We start from the raw sequence: 24,818 nt of genomic DNA on the forward strand, positions 1-24,818 counted from the left end.
AAGACATAAATTACCAAAATTGACACAAGAAGAGATAGAAAATCTGAATAACCCTATATATATTAGAGTGCTGTATCAAATAAATAAACTAAATTTATGATTTAATAAAAAACAACTTCAGATCAAGATGGCTTCACTGGTGAACTCTCATCAAACATTTAAGAAGGAAATCATACCAATCCTTTCCAACCCTACAGAAAGTCAGAAAATAGAGAAGGCATATTTTTGAACTTATTTTTATTACCCTGATGTCAAAACCAGATAAATACAGTTAAAAAAAATGTGTGAAAAAAGAAGCCAAAAACTTTTAACAAAATTTTGGTAAACTGAACCTGGCAAGACAAAGAAGAGGAATACATTATGACCCACTGGGGTTTATTCTAGGAATGCAAGGTTGATTTTCACCATTTTTAAAGCATTCAATGTAATGTACCACAATAAGACAATAAAAGAAAACAGTGTATGATTATATTAATGGATATAGTAAAAGCATTTGACAAAACTTACTATTGAATGAAAACTTTTCAATAGTTTAATGAATAAAAACTTTCAGCCTATAAGGAAAAATGGAAACATTTTTAACATGATAAAGGGCATCATAGAAAAGCTTGCAGCTAATATTCTATATAACGATGAAAGATTTACTGCTTTCCCTAAGATTAGAACAAGACAAGGATGTCCCCTGTCATCACTGCAGTTCAAATTGTAATAGAAGTCCTAGCCAGTATAATAAGGCAAGATAAGCAATAAAAGAACTGCAGATTGGAAAAAACAAAACAAAAAACTAGTAAAATTGTCCTACAGATGACGTGACTATACACATAGAAAATCCTAAGGAATCTACAAAATAAGCTACAAGAACTAATAAGTAAATTTTGTAAGGTCTCAGAATATCAGGTTAGTAAATAATAATAAATTGCATTTTTATATATTAGGAGTGACTAATTTGAAAGTGAAATTTTTAAATAGCCATCTAAAAACAGACTATTTACGAATAAATTTAACAAAACACATGTAAACATACTGAAAACTAAAAATCATTGCTTAGAGAAATTGAAGACCTAAAAGGCAGAGAAATAAACCTTTTCATTAATTGCAAAATTTAATATTGTTAAGATGTCAATTGTCCCAAATTGATCTGTAGGTTCATTATAATCCCAATCAAATTCTTGACAGGATTTTATTTTTTAAAGGAATTATTAGCATGCTGATTTTAAAATGCATATATAAATTCAAAGGACATAAAAAAACCAAAGTAATTTTGGGAAAAAAGAAATAAGTTGGAGGATTTACAATCCCTGAGTTCAAGATTTGCTGCGAAACTATAGAAATCAAGACCATTGTATTGGTATAAAGATAAACACATAGATCAATGGAGCAGAATAGAGTCCAAAAATAGACCCATGCATGTATGACCGATTGATTTTTGACAAAGTTCCCAAGGTAACAGTGGGAAGCAGATAGTATTTTCAAAAAGTGACCCCAGGACAATTGGATATCTGTGTGGATGTGATGGTTAATTTTATGTGTCAACTTGGCTGGACCATGGTGCCCCTGAGATCCAGGATTAAGGATAAAATACTTTGATGGCAAAGTGGGAATGAGGGTGTCTGCTCTGGCTCTAAGTCAAGGTGACCCTAAGGGATTCTTACTACTTGACTTTTGTTAAATCACCAAGTATGTTTTTCTATAATCTGTGCCACTACAGACCATAAAAACTGTAGTGGTTAGGAAATCCCTTTATCTGAAAACCATTATTTGCTAGTTTGGTTTGATTAGAAAAATGTCAAAGATTGTACCTCCAAACCCATGAATATGAGGATATACATGAGGCTCGAAAGCATGCAGAGGGCCATGATTACTTCCTTAGGATTTCTTCCAAAGCAAGGCTTTATTGTCCCCTAGCTTATAGGGTAACTTTAGAGAAGTGTGTGTGTTCCTAATTCCTTGAATTTCAGGTCCTAGAACACCAAGTAAGACATCAAACCATTTTTCCAAACTCCAAATATTCTTTAGGCCTTCTTTGCCCTTTAATGTAACTGTTTTTAATCAGTTGGGCTACCATGAGAACTCACAGAGTGGAACTCTAGCTGGGGGAGAAAGAAGACAAATTTCTGTGCAGAGGAGTCCAGCACTCAGGGAGGGGAAAGATTTAGAAGGGAAAAGGCAGCAGGAGGACATCCAATAGCTGGAGGGCAATGAATGGGGTGGAAGGGAGGGGTGGGCTGGAATGCAGAATGCAGCCGTGACCTTCTCCGCATCTTTCCCGGGGCCCTAGTGACAGCTGTTACCTCTCAAACTTCTCTACATGTTGCCAAAAAGGGCACTTTGGAAGGTACAAAGCACACCTTCCACGATTAAGCCAGTTTCCACTGCGGGAACACTTAAGTCTTTTTTATATCTTCCTGATTCTCTCCAGTGAAAAAGAAAAAAAGAGAGGCAGCTCATTACTTCCCTAAACTTTCCCTCTTGCCAATATGACATTGACAGAATCCCCGTAATCTAGGGTCTCACAGGAACTCCAAAGTCCTCTTATTTTACTAAGCTGACACTTCTAGGATTTTAAAGACTCATAAAATTTGAGAACCAGAAAAGACATTGGAAATTGTCTAGTCCAACTCTTAATTTGAGGCATTTACTCATTTGTGCAAACATACGTATTGTAAAGCCTCTCCTAAGAGCCAGCAATCAGAGAGAAACGTACCCTGGAATACCACAATCTTCCTGGCTTACCCACTCTAAGCTGGTGGCCGTGAATTTTTCTGTGTAGGGTTGTAAGTTTTTTAGGTTAGTTCCTGTATTAAGTCCTTATATTGTTGCCATGTTTACCTCTTTGGACTATAGAGACACAATGCTAGGACTTAAGTAGTGAGTAGATCAATGAAAGTCCTGCCCCAGGTGAGCTTATATTCTAGTGTAGAAAACAATCAGGAAAAATGAGTATGTACTATAGCATCAGGTAGTGATAATAAAAGAAGGAAACGTTAAGTAAGGCGATGATGATTGAGAGGCTGCTGACTTGCCAGAGTGGTTAGGAAAGGCCTCTCTGAGGTGGTGACACTTGAATACCTGTGGAAATGAAGTAAGAGAATTAACCAGGTAGAAATCTGGGAACAGTATTCCAGACAAAAGAAAACCTTTGAGGTGGACATGAACTTTGCATACCTAAGGAACGGCAAGTAATCCCCTGTAGCTAACATGGAGCGAGAGAGGAAAGGAGACAAACCGTGGGGAGGCACAGGGCCTTGAAAAAGATACAAGAACAATGACAGTGATGTTCCCAGGGCAGGGGTATAATTTGTCCTGTTCCCACCACATTCCACAGAGGGGTTTAAAGGTAAATTAAAGTCACCCTAAGTTTCTGACATCAAAGTCTTTCTCTATTACATCACGCGATCCCAGTTATCATATATTATAAAGTAGACCCCAAGTGGAAGCGCAGATTGGCAGCAGGATAAATAATCCCCAAAAGAAGCAGAATGACTCATAAAATTTGAAGAGAAAGGTACACATTGAGAGAGATAACTGGAATTGTTTAAGTCATGAAAGATGTGATAGAGTCCTAATGGAATTATCTTTATTGTTTCCTAAATATATATATATATTTTTAATTAAAGGTATAGTTGATTTTGGTTTTACAGATCTGTAAAAAGAAGCCTCTGGAAGGCCAGTCACTCATGAGCAGTTTCGAAATAGTGAGCCCTCCAGGAACAACCAGAGAGGAGCCCAGGGGCCTGCAGAAGCAGCGCTGGTCTGTGGTCCGGGGCTGGGTCCAGCAGCAGGCCAAGGAGGTAGAATAAACTGGAAACATGGCACCTGTTAACTTGGGTCGCTGTCCAGGTCACAGATGACACAGGTAGTATAAATAGATGCTGCTTTCCACGAGGCAGACAATTTCTCATGTGGAACTATAAGAACCCTCCCTCTAAAGGGATAGCTGCCCAGCACAACTGCCCCAGAGTACAGTTCACTGAGAATAAAGGATGATTAGCTGAAGTTTAGATAATATGCTTCCCAAGAAATTAGTCCAGAAAGGTAAAATTCCAAGACAATTACAAATAAGTAAAAAGGGAAAAAAGTAACTCTGTATACTTTACATGTAATCATCTTAATTTTAAGCACTAACAAAAAGGTATACAACCTTTATTAATGAAAAAGCAGTCTCCTCACCCCTGTTAAATAAAAGTTAAGCAAATATACAAAGACTGTATAAGTTTGAAGGAATTCTAAAGTGTTTACCACGGACAGGGCCCCTATTGCTGGGTCCAGGCTTGCTGTCATGGACTTTCTCAAACATGCCGAGATCTCAGAATCTCCTCCCTCTTGCTCTAAATGGAAATGAAGACTTGATCCCAGTCGATCCTAAAAACCTATTTGGGCAAGAATCAACAGTGCCTGCCACTAAGTAATGAAAGACTTAGAGTTGGAGCTGTGTATTTTTTCATATAGGAACTGTAATATTTAGCAACTTAGATATAAATCTGAGAATCCAAAAGAGATAATATAAGGAATAATATAAGGAATTACTACTTACATGGCAGGTAGTGACTTAAAAAACTTACAACCCTACACTGAGGGAAATTCATGGCCACCAGCTCTGAGTGGGTAAACAGAGACATGTCTCTCTCTTTCTGGTTGCCTTGAGGGAGGCCAGCTGTGCCCCTTTCCTAGATGTGCCCTGCTCTCTCCACCAGACATGGAATACTCACTACGTAGGCAAATCTTAGGCTTTTGTTCTAAAAATACAGGGTTTAAGACACTGAGAGGCAATGGTTTTTATTGATCTATATTAGCTTGATATTTCAGGGAGCTCAGAAGAGAATTCTAGCAATTCAGAAGAATTCAAGTTTAGTAGAATGTTGCCTCACGAGTATTTATCTCTTAGAAATATTTAAGTTATTAGCTAACATGAGGCCTCTGTCCTTACTCCCTGCTTGACATTTCATTTGTCTCTCCATTTTTATCTCAAGGAGTTTTCTCTGAATAACCCATGCCCTGGATTCTCCTCTAAATTCCCAAAGAATGACCTGTGCCTCTCATTGGCCATTTAATATATACTATTCCATAGTGTTCTTCTTCCCTCCTTCCCTCCCTCCCTCCCTCCCTCCCTCCCTCCCTCCCTCCCTCCCTCCCTCCCTCCCTCCCTCCCTCCCTTCTCCTTCTTCCAGCTTCCCCTTCTCTTTCTCACTTATTCTTTGTGAACACTGTTCTAATCTCTTTTCAGTCAATTTTCTAATTTAATCTTCACAACTCTATTATCCATTCTCTCCCAATTCTCTATCTTGTGTATAAAGATTGCCTTACTCCACTTTGGATCCTAGGTACCTAACATTCATATACTTCCAAAGGAGTGCCACTTTGACCAAAATCTGTATACAATTAAAGTGTACACTTATGTTTGATGTGTGGCTCACTCCAGAATAATTGAACAATTAATTTTGTCATTCTTAGTTCCATTAGGACTATGTCCTAGGTTTCTAACCATCATCATGCATGGCAGGTCCAAAAGCAAACAAATTTTGATAGGTACGTAGATGATGATGATGATAGATAAATAGATAGATAGATGATAGATAGATGATAGATAGATGATGATATAGATAGATAGATAGATAGATAGATAGATAGATAGATGATAGATAGATAGATGATAGATGATAGGTAGATAGATAGATGATAGATAGATAGATAGATGATAGATAGATAGATAAAAGAAAAGAGAGAGGGAGAGAAAAAAGAGAAAGAGGCAGAGAGAGGGAAAGGAGGGAGGAGAGAAGAAAGGGGGACTGCCATATTACCGCATACTTTTGATTAAGCTGCAAAATATATCTCCTCTGTGTATGCCTCTCCTACTCCTCTATTTTTATAAATCAGCCAAGAGAGGAACATTAATTTCTTGAAGAATGCTTTCCAAAGTAATTGCAAGAAAATGTTCATATTCTCAGAATGAGAGAGAGGGATGTGGTGGGATGGTGGAGGTAGAGGCAGGACCTTCCTTAAACTCTGATCAGCAACCCTGGAAGGCCATTTTCTCAAAACTATAACTTATTTCAAGAAATGGTTCTCCCTTTACACACCATTTAAAAAACTTTACTACTAAATCTGTTTGTATCTGACCTAGGTCCCGAATCTCAAAAGCTGGGAATTCAAACCTTGGCCTCAGAAACCATCGGTGACCTACATGCTCATAATGGGAAGTGAAGGGGCGGTTCCAACCCCAGAACCCTCAGGAACCAGGCCGAGGTCCCCCGTGCTCACGGGGCTGCTGATTCCATGCTACAGGAATGTTGAAGATAGCGCTGTCCTGGAGAGAGACTCCAAACTGTACTTTTAGGTAATGCAATCCAAGCCAAGTTTCCTTATGTGGCCAGGGACAGAGCCAAGGAAATTTCTGTCAGTTTCACAGCTCTTCTCAAACTCTTTAGTCACCAGAAATCAGGAATTACAACAACAACAAATTATCTAGGAAAATGGACAGAACACTGAAATGGTAGCAGTAACAGCTGCCCTTTGAAGATGTACCACATGCCAGCAATTAACCAAGTTTACACTTTCCTAATTCTTAGAGCAACCATAAAAATATTAAATGGACAAAGATATCAGGACTAAACGCAGCTAAATAACTTCATGAGTGGCACAACCAGGATTAGGGCCCAGGTCTATCTCAGTGTTTCTCAACAAAGGGCAATTTTGCCCCCTAGGGAACATTTAATAATGTCCAGAGACATTTTTGGTTGCCATGACTAGAAGGTGTGCTACTGGCATCTAGTGGGTAGAGGTTAGGGATACTGCTGAACGTCCTGCAAGGCACAGGACAGCCCCACCACACAGAACTATCCATCCTGAAATGTCAATGGTGCCCAAGCTGAGAACCCTCACTCAGTCTGTCTGGTTCTAAGATTGACTTTGTTGCTTTGCAAACCATCCAGCATCTAGAAAGACATGGAAACACAGATGAGAGTGTGAAGGTGTGGCTGGGGGCAAAAAAGAATGGAGCCAAGTTGTTGGCTTGAGGGGGAGATTTCCATTCATTTGTAATGGAGAGATGGGGGTGAGCAGGGAACAGTATTCAAGCCAATAATTTCCCATCATTTAAATTAACTGTTCCTTTTGTTGGCTGGTGAACATCACCCAACATGATAGAAGATACAGAAGGCCTTGCCAATGGATCTGGACAAAGCCAAGCATTCCAGTCCAGGGAACTTTTCACTCTGGCTGCCTCCTGACCATCGTCTGTCTGTCTTGAGATTGATAGGGAAACCAAGGCAACCCATTAGGCCCACTTATCTCAGCATCCTTTGGCTGGCTGGGAATGAGCCCTGCCAATGTCTACTTCATCATGGGACTGCCTTGGGCTGTCAGCACTTGGAGCTGGGCCAGCAGAGGGCTGGGTGGAGTGGCTGGTACCAAACACCCAGGCCTGTTCTTGTCCTCCCCCTACTAATAAATGACTTTCTGAGCCCTGCCAACTCATGGATCATGGACTCCCTGTCAGCAGGACAGCCATTTTTCTATGCCTGATTGGAGCAGGAAAAACAGAAGCTTTCTTGGATTGTAGTTTAGTGTAAATGCTCTCTCACACATTTTCTCCATCATTAACCAGTCATAAATCAATCTACTAAGCAATCTCTTTACCCCTTGGTGAAGGTTTCCACAACCCCTTCTGAAATTGGGCTGTGCTGGAGGAATTGCGCAGGGAAATCAACATGAGCCTTCACACCTTCCCAGCACGCCTTCCCCTTTGCTTGCAGTCTAAGATGCAGCTTGTCCAGCGCCCCTTCCTTGCTCCTCTCACATTGCCCCCCAGATCTCTGTCCTTCCCCAGCAGAGCACGCACCTCTCTGTATCTAGTTGCTCCCTGGCTGGCCTGTGAGCTGGCTTGGGACTCTCTTACCCACAGTTTTATTCTCAACACTTAACAGTAGACCTGGTACTGATAAGCGGATCAGATTGTATTAGTGAAATAAATGGGAGTAATGTCTGTACAGATATCTTTTACAGTAGTTATCTTACTGTATCACCACTTTTAGGTGTCTGGCTCCTCTACAGAACAGAAAGCTCCTTGGAGGCGGGGGCCATGTCTGTGCTCCTTTGTTATCCCAATGCCTGGAACATAATAGGGGCTTGAAACAATTAATGAATCTAGGTTTGAAGCTATCCTTATATTTGACTTCTTACATCAAAACAAAGCACAAGACGTTACCCAAACTACATGTTTGTCAAAAGTCATAGAACTGGCAAAGGAGGGCAATTTTACTACATATAAATTAACTTAATTAAAAAAATTTGTTTATATGTTTTTACTGATTTGAGAGAGAGAGGAATGGAGAGGGAGAGAGATATAGAAACATCTATGAGAGAGAAACATTGATCAGCTGTCTCCTGCATGCCCTGTACTGGGGATCGAGCCTGAAACCCAGACGTGTGCTCTGACCAGGAATGGAACCACAACCTCTTGAGCACACTGGCCAGGCTAAACTAACTTAATTTTTAAAAATGAAAAGCATATTACAAATTTACCAGGAAAAATAAATTTCTTTTCTGTAATACTTAATTGTGGGCATTATAAAATTTAAAAGCAATTTTCTCCCTTAAAAATGTTATATAAAAAAATTGTTATTATACTTGTTATTATAGAAACAGCACTTCACCGTCATATAAAAAGAAACATTTCATAACTATCTTTGGATGTCAATGTAATCTTGATTCACACATGAGCTCTTAGTAAAAATGAAGCATTTCCAGTGAGGGCAACATTCAGCTGCAGACATGTCTTCAGAGAGTAAATGTTTATTTTAGCGGAATATCACTCTATTAGATTTGTTAAAATGATATGTGTTAGGATTCTTCATTTTTAAAAATTGTGTTTTGCCTGGGGGATTTATTTACGTCCATCCCAACATAACATCATAAAATAGCACACAATGAACCTATAGAAACAGCATTCTAGAGACATACAGACTTAACAGGGTACTATGTTGACAAAACATTTTCAAAATTGAAAATATTTCATAATTTTCCCCAAATCCCAAATTTTAGAATGGTACAAAATGCAAAGCCAGGGACCAGAGATCATATCTTTGGTACAAAGCAACAGAAATGTCACGGCACTTCATGCAGGCTTCTATGACCCTTTCAGCTCATGCCAGGATCGCCCATCTGTAAATCCTACTGGCATTTTCTGTTTATTTGTATCTGTTGAGACTGAGATCATCAGCCTAAGGCAGATTTTATCTAGGCCACATGTAGAATGAATATATTACAAGATTTTGTGTGTGTGTGTGTGTTATTTTGTTTGACTTGCAGGTTTGTAACTCATTAACATTTCCAAAATTGGCAAATTTCCCATACAAATGCAGTGTTCTCATTTCTCTTGAGAAATCAGAAAGGTCTGGTGATGACTGGTCCATATGCCCATGTGGTTGAAGCCAAATGGTGGTTGCTTTTTGCAGAAAGAGGCTGTGTCCTGGGACTTGTGTGTCTCCACAATCATTTGTGGTATACCCCACTGGCCTTTGTGGACTTCAAACATGAGACCCCAGGCCCTAAGGAATGTCCAGCTATATGCCATATTGTTGCAAACCCACTCAATGTGGGTGAATAGGCCAAAGAGATGGCTGAGAGCCTGCTGACTGACATTGTTGGACCAAAGAACTCAGTTGTGAGTGTAGCTAAAGCCACAAAGTGGAGGGAAGACTCACAGGCTTAGAGAATCAGGACATTTCTATGGAGGTTGCAGATGGCTGTAGGATGGTCTGGCCGACAGTGGACAAGTATGCCCCAAGAGGAGGCAACGACAATTGTAATTAACAATATTTTGGTATCATCTGGGACCTACACGTCATGATGTCTGCCAGGTTATGCTGTGGTGACTTCTTTCTACAAAGAGACCACATGGAAGCAGGGGCCCCATAAGAGTCATTACATCAAGGGATACAGGTGCTCATCAAGTCACCACTGTCATCTGCGGCTGAGGCAGGGGTCTGGCTTCAGAAACCTTCACCGAGACCTCATTTTGACAACCACTCATATCCTGTCTCGTACTGGTTCTCAGTGTCTGTTTTAAGTCTTCAATAAGAGAGTTACCTTCTATGACAAACTACTGTGTGTCAGTCAAACAGCATGCTCCTTATCTGTTCTAAGCTGAATCAGCAGGTCGTCTTCAATGCGTAAGTAAGACCATGAAGGCAAAGTGGCTGAGCAATAATGGTGGGAACTACCCTGGGGCAGGTAACAGTCAGCGTGGCCTCTGCTTTGCTCTCTGAGAGAGCTGGGACCTGTTCAGCCCCTGCCAGGCTGCAGGTTCCACAGAGAGGACACCCTTAAGATGCGTATCTGGAAGCATTCCAAAGTAACTACCAGTAATGAGAGTGGTACAAAGTCTCACCGGATTACACCTGAGGACAGTGTTCTCCATGAGATTTTGACGCTAAAAGACTTCAGAGGACAAGTCTTCTTCTGGAAATTGTATAGTTTCCGACAACTCCCACCGAACTATCAGAAGAGATTTGTTCTCCACATACACAGGTTTCTGGTAGAAATGAGCTCAAAGAGCCGTGAGAAGAAAGATTCTTCTCTTGGTGTAAGCACTGGTTTATCAGCCTTGCTATCATTAGCATACACGCTGCTACTAATTATGCCCTAATTTGTACTGCGCAAACATCTAACAATTCCTCCACCAACAGCTTTTCTAATTAGTAAGAACATCAGTGGCAGATGTGAAATTCGTGGGATGCGGAATGTAAAATGTTAATTAATTTTTTAAAACTTCGAAGCCTACCATAAAAAGCCTTTTCTGAGGAAACTTCATCTGATGTCCTCATTAACAGAGACCCTTTTCTTACCGTGCTACACCATTTCTGGATTCTTCTCTGGATGGGAGCGATTTGGGAACTTTATTAACTCTGAAATCATCGCTCAAATAGGACTGGGAATTGGTTACTGTAACACCTTTGGCCAAATATCTAACTCTCCTGACTCTGGTGATGAACAGGGCCCTGCCCCTCCCACCTCAGGGCAGTGTGAGGAAAACCATAAGAGGCTGTGGGTTTGTTGCAGCAAATGATAAGGGTCTGGGTCTCTTCTCGAGGGTTTCATCCTATCTCACATCCAGAAGCTCCCAAGACCCCTAGAGTTGCTCTTGAGAATTTGCGCATACCCCTTGGTGCAGCAGAATTGTCCCCTAAGATGCTCCAAGGTGAGCAGTCACTCTGCCCCCAGGTTTAATAGGCCTCCTGCTTCAGGGACCAGCTGGGGACCAGGTGGTCAGTAATTCAGGCTCACCTAAGTGAAAAAAGAGGCCACAGGACCTAACAGTGAGTTAGTCATTTTTAGTCACCCCAACAGCAAAATTGCTAGAAACAAATTCCTATCTCCGTGTGACACATCAAGTTCTCCTGGGAGGCAAAGGGGTTGTACCCTAGACTGAGGGCTTCCTCTGGCAGCATTTACTGGGTGCTTTCCCTGGGTGGTCCCATTACTCCATAGGCCCCAGAACTCTGTTGGGGTGGGGAGCCAGCTTACTCCCACTTTACAGAGGGGGAGGTTATAGCTCAAAAAAAAAAGCCAAATCATTGACACAAACAGCTAAAAAGTGGTGGAATCAGCAATTGACCCAAAGAGTCAGATTCCAGAATCTCCCAGAAATAGAAATTTCTAAATTCTTCTAGTGACCAAGATCTGGGGAATTTTCTTTTTTTGGTTTGTTTTTCGTATACCTTGTGCCCTCTAGGATCTGATTTGAAACTGTGAGCTGTGAATTCCTGTAAGGAAACTGACTGCTAATAGAGTACACCCCCCATCCTCCCCCAGCAGGAGGCGGCTCCCCCGGCCCAGCGCGTCCCGGGCCCCCCGCAGCGCAGCGGCCGGGAGCCCCGACTCCCCTCTCGGCTCCCGGCCCCACCTTCACGCCGCAGGTGAGGGGACAGGCGCAGCGCCCCGGGACGCCCGGCCGCTTCACGCAGCCGGCAGCGCCGGCCCGCAGCCAGGCGCTGGGACAGGGCACCGCCGTCCCCCGGCCGGCCCCGGCCCCCAACCGACGCTCCCGCGCGTCTCCCGAGGGACGGGGCGAGCAGGGCCCCCCGCGGGCCCCTCGGGTAACGCGCGAGCCGCGGCTGCGGGGCCGGGCGGCGGGCGGTCACCAGAGGGAGACAGAGCCTGAGGCATCGCGGGCGCCTCGGTTCTGCGGGGCCCTCGGCGGAGCCCGGAGCCCGCGCGAACCGCCGCGGACCGAACCCTGGGCTTTGCTGCGACCTCCGCCGCCGCGGGTTCTGCGTCCCTTTGTTCCTCTCTCTCCGCTCCCCCTCCCGGCCCCCTGGCCTTGCCCCTGCCCCCTGCCCCCTGCCCCCGCCCCCTGCCCCCTGCCCCCTGCCCCCTGCCCCGCCCCTCTGTTCGCGCTGTGCCAGGCGGCAGGAGCGCTGCAGAGGGTGCCCACCCGAGGGGGCGAGCGGGGCGGCCTGTCCCTGTGCGCAGCGCCCCAGCGCCGCAGCCCGAGGGGCCCCCTGCGCAGTTCCCGCGGCTCCGAACAAGTTCCCCTTCAGCTCCTCCCTTTACCGTTTATGTGTTGAGTTGGTGGATTTTGGTCATCTCTTATGTGCCAAGGGTTGGGCTCGTTGGAGGTTTTAAAAATGAATTAGATCCCTCTCAGGGGCCCCGAGTTCAGAGAGGAAGGACACATAGAGCAGCACACGCGATGGGAAAGTGGGGGCCTCTTAAACAAATCCTCAGTGCTGAGGCTCCTTACCATGTTCGCACACAGACATCACAGGCTTGGAGCTGAAACAAGAGAGAAACGATATTTATTATGAGCTTTGGTTTTCCATATTTATTAGGTCATCGGATTCCCAAACAATTTTTATGACTCAGAAAGCAAGTGTTGAAGGAACTCTAGCCAGCGTATCTAGTTTAATTCTAGTCTTGTTTGCTTCCTGACTCTTTAGATAAGCCTTAGCAATATTACATTCACATTTAGCTAAGTATATATAATTTGCAGAAGTCCGGGTTGCTTTATGTGAGACATGTTCATGATTTTGATGGTGCTTCTTATTTTTTGCTTTATTTATATGTTTACCTGAGGCCCTTTTTCCTCCATAAACAAAGCTATTTGCTTTGCTGCCATTTCAATGTTTCTGGGGATATATTTTTTTTTGCCACCAGCTGTTTATCAGTAGGCGAGTGCCTGCACTGGAGTAAACCATTCTCTGTAGTCCCATATAACTACTTAGCTCTCAAATCTTAAAACAACAGTTATAACTCCTTTGCGCCTGGTGGGGGTTTTCAGGTAAATGGGAAGGATGATCTCTCAGTCCTTATTTTGCTTCACACCCATATTTTAGACCCAACTCATGGTTTTTCATCCTGCTTCTCTGATTTTTTATAAGAGCAAATGCCAGTAACCAGAACTGGTCAAGTTATAATCCAAATTGTAGAAACCTGCTTAGAGGGAATCAGGAATTTTCTCCACACCTGTTAAATGGTGGTTTTAACACTATGAAGGTATCTGGTGTGAACCTGACTGCAAGCTACTAGAGACAGGGCCTCGCCCCGCAGCAGGCGTATGATATAGATGCCAAAGTCTGCTGAACTGACTGTGCTCTTTAATTCTGTTTTAATAGATTTCAGGACAGTGAAAAATAGTGGAAAGAATTTTAAAGCATTTGTATTATTATTTTACTCAAAAAACTCTGACTATTGACTTCCTTTTGGTCTCTATAGTAAGACAACTGAGACCCTTAGTCTGAGCTTACGTTTATTTCTGGTGCCATTTTAGAATGCAATCATTAGTACTTTTATTAGTAAGCATTATATTCCTAAAGTGTTTCTTTGAACCTGAATGTCAAGGGAAATCTAAAAGGAAACATTTTATCTATGAGCTATTTATTAGTTCTCTATTACTGAATAACACATGGTCCCAAAACTCAGTGACTTAAACCAACACATAATTACTTAACAGATCCTGTGGGTTAGGAATCAAGGCACAGCTCATCCTGGTGCCTCCAGCTCATGGTCTGTACTGGCTGAAATCAAGCTATCTCATTAGTCATCTCAAGGCTTGACTGGAGGAGTGTTCACTTCCAGACTCACTCAGATGAGCCTCAGATGCTCTCTGGATGCTGTTTGAAGGCATCAGTTTCTTACCCAGTGGGCCTCTCCAAGGGGCAGCTGGCTTCCCTCAGGGGAACAAGCAGCAGAGCGAAAAAGTGCACAAGACAGAGGGATCCGTTCTTTTGTGAACTAGTCTTAGTGATATGTCCTCACTTTTCTATTTGTTAGAATCAATATACAGTTGTGCGTATATTTATAATGTGCATGTATAAATATATATATATATGCACATATATAGATGTGTGTGTATATACACATAAATATGCCTACACACACACACACACACACACACACACACACACCCCACCCCGCCCATAAGGGTTAAATTTAAATATTGTCAAAACAAGATTCTCCTTCTGATGAGGGAAGATGTTTCCTGGAGCTTCATCAGTCTGCTTACATCATCAAACACATTCTTTTTTTTTTTTTTTTCAATTTATCTTTATTGTTGAGAGTATTACAGGTGTCCCATTCCCGCCCCCCCCCCAGTTGACCCCTTCCACTTCGCTCCCACCCCCTCTCCAGGCCTTCACCCCGTTATTGACTGTGTCCATGGGTTATGCATATATGCATATAACTTCTTTGGTTAATCTCTCCCCACCCTCCATCCCCCTTCCCTCTTTCCTCTGAGATATGATCGTCTGTTGCATGCATCACTGTCTCTGGATCTATTTGGTTAATCAGATTCTTTTGTTCATTAGCTTCTTCTTAAAGAAGCCCTACAACTTTTCCTGTAGTGCTGGTCTGGTGGTGATGAACTCCTTTAGCTTTTCCTTGTCTGAGAAGCTTTTTATCTGACCTTCAATTCTAAATGATAGCTTTGCTGGGTAGAGCAATCTTGGTTGTAGTTCCATGTTTTTCATCACTTTGAATATTTCTTGCCACTCCCTTCTAGCCTACAAAGTTTCTGTTGAGAAATCAGCTGACAGTCATATGGGTGCTCCCTTGTAGGTAACTAATTGCTTTTCTCTTGCTGCTTTTAAGATTCTCTGTCTTTAACCTTTCACATTTTAATTATGATGTGTCTTTCTGTGGGCCTATTTGGATTCCTCTTGTTTGGGACCCTCTGTGTTTCCTAGACTTGTAAGTCTACTTCTTTCCCCAGGTAGGGGAAGTTTTCTGTAATTATTTTTTCAAATAGGTTTTCAATTTCTTGGTCTCTTTCTTCCCCTTCTGATACCTCAATAATACAAATGTTGGGCCTCTTGAAGTTGTCCCAGAGGTTCCTTATGCTATCTTCATATTTCTGGATTCTTTTTTCTTTTTGGTCTTCTGGTTGGGTGTTTTGTGTTTCCTCATGTTCCAAATTGTTGATTTGATTCTCAGCATCCTCTACTCTACTGTTGATCCCCTGTAAATTATTCTTCATTTCAGTTTAGCCTTCATTTCAAATTGGTGCTTTATTATGTTATCGATTTTCTCAGTTATTTCCCTAATAGTCTGCTTAAACATCCTTATAAACAAAATTCTGAACTCTCTATCTGTTAGCTTGCTTGGATCTATTTCATTTAGTTCCTCTTCTAAAGATTTCTTCTGTTCTTTCCTTTGTGACATGTTTCTTTGCCTCCACATGCTGGCTGCGTCCAGGTGTTTGTTTCTATGTATTAGGTAGAGCTGCCATGTCTCTTGGAATTTGTAGAGTGGCTTTGTGTAGTAGGTGTCCTGTAGGGTCCAGTGGCTCAGCCTCTCCAGTCACCTGAGCTGGGCCTTCTAGGGGCTCCCCTGTGTGGGATGTGTGCACTGTCCTGTTGTAGTTGAGCCTTGGTTGCTGTTGGCATCCCTGGGAGGAATTGACCCCCAGACCAATCAGCTCTGAGGACCAGCTGCAACTACAGCCAAAGAGCTGCTGTGCTGGATCAGGATTTACTTCAGTGGAGCTTTGATGTTCACCAAGTGTGCCCCTTGAGTATGTCACTCGTGGATGTGGTAGGTTGTAATCCAGCATGGTCGAGTCTAACCACCAGGTGCACTGTCTCTGGGGCCTCCCAGGAAGTACAAAGTCAGCCTCTGGCAGTGCCTTGCCCGGGGCCACCCAGCATGAGCTACACAGCAAACCGTAGTTGTCCGCTACTTGTGCTGGGCTTGGAGGTGCCCAGGAGAGGCCAAGCTCTGAGCCAATGCAGCTGCCGCTAGTGCCAGGCCTGGGGCCACTTGTCAAGCCGTATGGGGCCCGCTGCTGCTTGTTTGAGAGATTTTAGGAAAGTCCTAAGCATGAGGCTCGAGAGGCCACTTGCACAGAAAAGCCCCTGGAAATGGCCTGGATGAGCTGCAGGTGGGGAGGGGCGGGGCCTCCGGGAATCACGGGGCGGGGCCAAAGGTGGGAGTCAGGTGCCGGCGATTCAAACATGGCGCCTGCCTGCCAGCTGTGTGCGGGGAGGACTCGCCACAGGAGCCACGGCCTCCGCCAGCCCTTCTGCCTGGGAGGAAGACGCCCCTCCGCCTCTCGCCCGGATCTCAGGCAGGTTAGTCCCTCCCCGAGTGTCCCTGGTCCTTTCAGGCTGCTGCCCGGCGCTGGGCCCCAAGGGAGCGTCCGAGTGAGTCCGTGCGCAGGCCCTTTAGAGGAGCTGCTGGGGCTCCCGCAGCCTCTGCGACCCTCAGGGACAGTCCCCGCTGGTTTCACAGCCCGGAGTTGTGGGGGGCCTCTCTTCCCGGCCCTGGAGCCCTGGGCTGGGGGCCTGCTGTGGGGCTGGGACCCCTCCCTCCTCTGGGAAACCTCCGCCGCTGACATTCCCTCCGGGGTTTAAACTGCGGCGTCGGTGTGGGCCTGCGGCCGTGTCTCCGGGATTCAGCCCCGACCCGCCCGCGTCTCCGCCCCTCCTCCTGGTCTCGGTGCTGCTTCAGGTCCCTGGTTGTGGGGCTTCTGTTCAGCCAGGTTTCAGGAGGCTCTGAGTGACGGTGGTTCTGGATTTTAGGTGTGATTTTGATGTGGTTGCGGGAGGCGGCGGGGACAGCTGTTCCCTATGCTCCCATCTTGTTTCTCCTTCAAACACACTCTTGATACATTGGTTTACATTTTCAGGAAGACTCTCTGCTTTGTAACATTTCTTGAGTTTAAAAATAAAATATTTACTTCTGTGAACTGAAGAAAACAGGCTATTGATGAGTTTTTGTTTCTGGGAAAGGTGAACGCGGCCCTCCTGTTTATTGGACAGCTAACAATCTGGGTGAATTTTCTCAAAGCCTAATCAGTGCATTTTTTAAACGTATAATTAAACCTTCCTGGGCAGTAAATACAATGTTATTCTGAGGAAGCACTTAATATTAATAACAATAATATTAATAACAGTACTAAATAGAGAAGGCAAATGAATTCTGGGATGGAGTTTATTCAAATGCCTTCAGCAGATATCTGGAGTCCAGTGCTCAGGAATCTTTAAGTTTTCCAGAATCAAGGAGAAGTCCAACAGTCAAGAAGTGGAATGATTTCCAAGGTTGCTATTGGATACATAGATCCACCTATGGCTATGTCAGGTACAAAGAAGGGTGGATGAGCAGCCAAGAATGAAAAATACTAATGGCCTTGAGAGCATCTGTGGCCTGCCCACTTTCACCATTCATCTATTGGTCATTCCTAGGGCCTCAAAGATCCCCCCACGAGTTGGCTCCCAGCCACCTCTCTGACTCTTTGCCTTGCCCCCTCCAAAGTCCAAGTGCACTCCTGCTTCAGAGCCTGGCATTTACCAATCCTTCTTTTTGGAGCTCTCTTCCTGTGGGCATCCCCAGGGCTTGTCTCCTATATGTCACTCAGTTCTCTTCCCAAATGCCATTTTTCAGAGAAGCCTGTGTATGTGTGTGAGAGAAAGAGAGAAAAGCTTTCTCTCTGTCAAAAACAGCATCCGTCACTGTCTAGCTCTTACTCTGCTTTATGTTTCTTCATGGCACATTGCTCCAGATAGATTATATCTTACAAATTTACCATCTGTCTCCCCCAACCAGCTTGTGCGCCCTCTGAGAGCAAGGAGTTTGCTATTTCGTTCACAGCTGAATCCCAGTAACATGGATCAGCATCTGGCACAGCAGCTACTCACTCAATTTTTGTTGAATAAATGACCGTGTTGAATGCTTTCTCTGTGCCAGACACGGGGGCCAGCATCTTCTATACATCATCTTCCGTAACCCTCACAAGGGCTGCCTGGAGGGATTCTGGTCTCCTGATCCCCCTGCTAGGGTTGAAGAGCACAAAGAAGTTAAAGCATTACCCGGGACTGCCAGTGACGTGAGCGGGTGGCTGGTGTGGACATGAGCCCGGGACTGTCTGAGTCTGTGCTCTTAACCAACCCACCTCTTCAAATGAAATGATTATACAAATACAGCCAGCCTTGCGGTAGTAACAGAAACTCGTGTTGAATTGTATACGTCACTAGGACTTTGCCTCGTCCCCACTGGTGAAAGCACCACCTAAGTACTGCAGAAAACCACACTCAGAGGGCGACTGGCAGGTTCCATCAGCACCGTAATTGAGATCCTTTCCTCCCAGGAGCCTCATCTTCTCTCTTGTTCAGGAAGTGAGCTATCAAGGAAAAGTTTGAGTGAATTCTCTCTAATTTGAAAATAAAGGGCAGAAAAGCAAAATCTCTTGGTAACTGCGGGAGGATTGATGGGAAGGATATTTAAAATAACAAGCTTGTTTCTGATGCCAGGAGAAGGCTGATGGATTCCAGCATCACCGAGGGCAGGTGACTGGCCCTGGGAGTGGAATGCTGGCAATTAGGTTCTCATTCCATAAGGCCTGACAATGCCTAATCTCTAGAAGGAATTTTGGAGATTAGAGAGCTTGTGCTGGTCTTGGGAATGTAACGGCTTTGTTTTGTTTCTTGTTCTTGCCATTTATTACCTGCTCTGAGTGGCAGGCACCATGCAATGTGCTTGCATGCAGTGTCTCCTCAAAACCTCAGTGGGGGCAGGAACTTGATATTGGTGTGTTCATCATTTAGAAACACTGACATTTGCTCAAATTATTAGTGACTGAGTATGTAGTGGTCAACTGAACACTATATGGGCCCTGGAGTTAGATGCAGGAGATTCTGGGTTTGTCTCTACAGAATGTGTTCCTAACCGGCCAATGTATGTAGAAGCACAAAGCCCAGGCTGGAGTCGCATGTGGTGTTGTATGTATGGGCAAACTGGTTCCCCACTGGACCTCAGCAGAGCTGGGAAGAGAGGGACTTCACCTAATGATGTCTATTTGTATGCTTGTGCACCTTTGGCTTGCATTCACTTGCATACCCCAAGTTTGTGGCATGGGCACAGTACTCACTCAGGTAGTGAGTCTTAGGAAGGGGGGATGGGGAGAGCTTGCTGGAATCTTAGAGGAGGGCTCCTGGAAAAGCAAAGGACTCTCTAAGACCCCCCTCTGAGCAGGCACACAAAGTTTTTAAAGACTAAGAATGACTTTCTAGTGAAATATGAAAGAAATAAGGACACAAGGGTGCCCAATTAAAAAAAAAAAAAAAAAGGTTGGGGTGGTCATAATCAAGAAATGCTGAGGTAGAAAGTCTAATGGCAAAGAAACCTTTAGCAATGAGTAAACTGCCCAGTGGCCCCTTTCAGTTCTCTCAGAAACCAGCAGAGTGCACTATTGTCATGTACATATGATTGTTCATGGCCAGCCTTGCTCAGCTTCAAGTCAGTCTTCCCATAGCAAGGGATTTGATGCAGGCAGGGCAGTTGAGGTTAAGGTAAAAAGCACTAGACTCAGAACCAGGAGTTTTAAATTTCAACCCCAGCCCTGCCCCTGGCAAGTCACTCTCTGGGAATCAGCTTGGGGTCCACCAAATGAGGGGGTGAGCAGGACTAGTAAAAAACAGCATTCTCCATTTTCTGAGTACTTCCTGGCAGTCGAACCCTGTGCTAGGCCCTCCCATCAGCAGGGGTTCAAATCCCACCTTTGCAGCACATTTAGTATGTGTGTGACTTGAGGTAAATTACCAGATTTAATCTCTTCAAACCTCAGTTTTCTTATCTGCAAATTAGAGATAACAAATCCTTATGGTATTATTCTGAGGGTTAAATTAAGTAAATATATATAAACCACTTAGCACAGCATCTGGTACATCCGTGTCCATAAATGGGAGCTCTCATCATTTACTAACTATTTCATCTTTGCAGCATTCCTACAAGGCAGTTAGTATATTCTTTTTTATTATATAATGAGGAAAATGAGGCTCAGAGGTTTGGGATGTAGCTATGGCGGCCCAGCCCAAGAGTAGCATCACCTATATCTGAATCCAGCAGTGAGCTTTCCACTACACCATGCTAAGTCTTCTTAAACATCACATGCTGTGTGCTGACAGTCCCATCTTTCGGACTATAACTTAGCAGTGGAAATAACCTGGGTGGCAGTGGAGACAGACCGGCATTCACAGGCTGTTTGAAGCTAAGCAAGCCTCCCCTAGGACCAGAACAAGCTTCCAGTGTAAGGATGGGTGGAGTGCTCTGAGACGGCACCAGCTGCTGGAAACTAAGCTCTTAGCAGTTTTTTCTTGTTTTGGCCCACTTTCTTTCACCCTTCAAAGTATGTGTTGAAACAAACTCTCTAAGAGGATATAAGCCGCATTTTATCTAAAGATCTCCAAAGGAGCAGGGTTAGTTAAACCAAGGGCTGTTGAATAAAGCCTGACAAAATGCCATTCCGGAAGTTTCTGCTCCACCAAAGTATTTGCCAGTGTTGGTCTTCATCCGTCAAGACAGATGGGACCTCCCGTGTGGGCAGGGGCTTTCCCTCTGCTGGACCGAGTCATGCCTCACTTGCCATTTAGGTCTGCTTCCATCTCCCAGTCTCGGTGCTCAGCACCCAACACATGTTTTTTCAATTCTCCCAACAACCCTGCAATGTTTGTACTTTTATCCCTTCTTGAAAGTTGAGGAAAGGGAAGCCTGGAGGAGTGGTGAGCCCCATAAGAACTGGAGATTCAAACTCAGGATTGTTGGGATCCCAAATCCACTGGCCCTTCCACCCCTCAGCTTCACTTCCTGGCCTGACTCCAGAGATGGATTCTATTCTGTGCCTCATGCAGCCCCACTTCTTTGGAAAGTCATTGGGCTGTATTTCGGTTCAGTTTGGTTTGGTTTTTGTAACCAGCATTCATTCTCACCCCACTTTTATATTTCCTACTAGGAGAAGCCCGACATACATTTCTATCTATTCCCTTGCTCCCAGATTCTGGATAAGATTTGCACTCTGGATGCAGTGAGGTGCATTGCATTGGATTTGGAAAGTGGACATGATCCTTAACCCCCAGCAGCAGCGGGAGAGGCGTGAGCTACAAGGGGAAATGTTTTGCAGCAGCCTCCTTGTTCTCCTACTGATAGCCACCTCAATACTAAGGTGTATTTGTGAGGCTGCAGTTTTCAGCAGGGCCCTGTCCTCTGGGTGGTGGCAGCAACTCCCTGACTCTGTACCACAGCTATGGCAGGGAGCCTGGATGCTAGCAGCAGATTCCTAGGCTTTTTAATAATTTTGTCGGCACTTAAATCTCTGCTTGAAGTTCTTCGCATTATTTCTAGTTTCCCATCTGATCCCTGAGCAATGTTATTCCTAGCTTCTTCTGCATGCTTTTCTTCTAAATGCTCCTTAAATATATGTATAGTCTTAGATTTCAGATCCACCCTTCTTTTCTGCTCACTTAAGACACTTCCAGGGATAGCACCTGTATCTATAGCTTCAGTTATAATCGATGTGCCAGTGACATCCAATGGACATTTCCAGCCCAGACCTCTTCTTATGAGCTCCGGTGCATGCAGCCAAGTCTGCATTGGACACCTTCATGTAAATATCTCACGTGTTTCCTGTTCCTGGTACTAATGCTGTACAGCAAACCATCCTAAAACATAGTGGTGTCAAACAACCATTTTATTATGCTCACAGATTCTGAAAGAGGACACCCAGGGATGACTGATCTGTAATGCACTATGTCAGGAACCTCACCTGGGAAGACTCAAAGTTGAGTCCACTTGGTAGTTTGGACCTGGAATCACCTGGATATACCTTCGCTCACATGTCTGGTGGTTGGTGTTCCTGTTGGCTGGGACCGCAGCTGGGCTGTTGGATGGAAAGCCTGCACAGGGCGCCTGCACATGCTTTGTCCATGTGGTGCCCATCTGGACTCCCCCAGAATATGTCAGCTGTGTTCTGAGAGTAAGCATCCCACGAGAGGAAGGTAGAAGTGCATGGAGTTTTGATGATATAGCCTTAGAAGTCACAGAGCATCAATTCCATCATATCCTATTGGTCACAGAAGACACAAAGGTCCACCCAGGTTTGGGGGAAGGGAACACAGAACCCCAACTCTCAGTGGGAGACATATCAAAGTCACATTGTAACAAGAGCATGTCATATGTGTGATAGAGTTGGGACCGTCTCTGAAAAATACAATCTACCATACGTCTGAAACAGCATGTTCAAAACCCAAATCATCATCTTTTCTGCCCTCCAAATATTCTTTATTCTTTACCTTAGTGAATAACATTATTCCTCAGTTGCTTGAGCCAGAAACTTAGGCTCTAGAATCCTGTTCTATTCCACACCTAGCTTTTACTCTAAAAGCTTTCTTGTAAAGGGCAAAGTGTTTTAATAGCCAAGTGATGTGTCCCCTCCCCAGAATGAACAAGAGATTAAATGTTAGAAATGGAAGGAAGATGGAAGCACTGTTTCCTTCCCTCTCCTTTGGGGGACAAAGCACAGACCGTCTCTATTGTGACCAGCAGCTTTTATCAGGTTTGCCTGTTGTCAGGACAGTGGTGTAGAGAGCTCTAAAAAGGAGAGTCCCAGGAAACTGCTTGGATCACTTTCTCCAATTAGATGGAGAAAGGGTGACCTCTTTTCCTATGGCAAACTCCAAGTATACTTGAAATAAAATGTGCAGAAATATATTTAATTCTTGTGAGAAGGGAAGGAAAGTCCAGGAAGTGTAACAGTGACTTGTAAAAATATTCTAAATAATTAGCCTTTGTAATACAAAGGTAACACAAACTTATTGTAGAAAATCTAGAAAACATTAACAAAGAGAATCAAAATCTCCCACAATCCCACCCCTCAGAGAGAATTATTTTTGATATTTTAATGTTTATCCTATCAGTTTCTCTCCTCCCTCCATCCCCCTAAAGTGTGTGTATGTGTGTGTATAACGATAGACTCAAATATGTTAACAAAACATGATCGTGCTCCATATATTGCTTTGTAACCTGAGTTTTTGCCCATTTTTGTAATTTTTACACATTATATTTCATGAAAGCATAGTATGTCAGTGTGAAGAGGTAGAGAATTTAACCAGTTTTCTGTCTTTGGGTGTCAGTGGCTTTTTAATGATAGAACTTTTGGCATCAAGACTGGATCGGAAGGAAGCTACTTTGGATGAGGGTTGTGGGGAGACTGAATAACTTGGTGGGTACAAGCCCATCCACTTCTGCCCCAGGTGGACTCCGGCAGCGAGTGCTGTGTTCAGAGCTCCTGCTGGTGTTGGCAGAGATTTTGCCAGGTGGGCATCACTACTGATGGATCCCCTGTCCAATCCAGCTTCCCCCCTGTCCTCGCTCAGGTCCCACTGTAAATGACCCTCTCGTCCTCCTAACTCTGCCTCACATCTGCTTCCTTGAGAACCCATTGACACATCCCCTCTTTTGAATCCCAAAAGAGCTCTTGTTTTCAGTTGGCTTATGGGTAGGATTGCCAAATAAGACATGGGACACCCAGCTAAATTTGAATTTCAGATAAAGTGCAAATGATTTTTAAATATATGTTCTATGCTACATTTGGGGCATACTAAAGAAAATCATTCATTGTTTATCTGAAAGTCAAATTTAATTGAAAACCTTGTATTTTTATTTGCTACATCAAGGGACCTACTTCTGGAGTCCTCTTTGTGCCTATGTAACTTTTCTCATCAACTAGATCATAAAGTTCTTGAAAAAATAAGCCCCAGATCTTAGAATCCTCTCTCCCTAAAGGCTTGTGGAGATATGCTCTCTGAGAAGGGGTGGGGAGGGTCCTTGAACAGATTCCACAGACCAGAAACCTCCCAGGAAACAAAGGCAATGTATTGTGTAATATAGAAAATTCACATGTGTACTGTTGTTTACAACTATCCAAATATTCCTTGGTCCTCACAAAACTCTGTGAAGTAAGCCCCTCTCAAAAAAAAAAAAAATCATTGTTCCTCCCACTTTATAGGTTAAAATTATGCAGAAGATTGTGCACAAGGTCGTACATAGGTGAACCAAGTATTTTAGCCATGTTTTCAGGCATTGAAATCCTGCAGCCCTTCCTTTCTATAGAAATGTAAAATATAATTTTACATATAATCGAATTTATATAACTATAAACATAAAAAATTATTCAATTGAAAGATATCCTCAAGTTAACTTTTGTTTAAAAACAACCCTGTTGCTAAAATAAAATGATAGGCTCATGGGCACTTGTAAGCTGAATGGAGAAAGATGGTGTTAAGGACTGAATGTTTGCCCCCCCCCCTCCCCCCCCCCCCCAGTTTATATGCTGAAGCCCTAATCCCCAGTGTGGTGGTATTAAGAAATGGGGCCTTTAGGAGACAACTAGATTTAAATGAGGTCATGAGGGTGGAGCCCCATGATGGGATTAGTGCCCTTATAAACAGAAGAAGAGAGTACATAGCTCTCTCTTTGTACCATGTGAAGACACAGTGAGAGGACAGCTGTTTGCAAGCCAGGAAATGGGCCTCACCAAGAACCAAATGTGCCAG

This window comes from Miniopterus natalensis, chromosome 3, assembly GCF_054644295.1.
Source record: "Miniopterus natalensis isolate mMinNat1 chromosome 3, mMinNat1.hap1, whole genome shotgun sequence".
Classification (NCBI taxonomy): Eukaryota; Metazoa; Chordata; class Mammalia; order Chiroptera; family Miniopteridae; genus Miniopterus; species Miniopterus natalensis.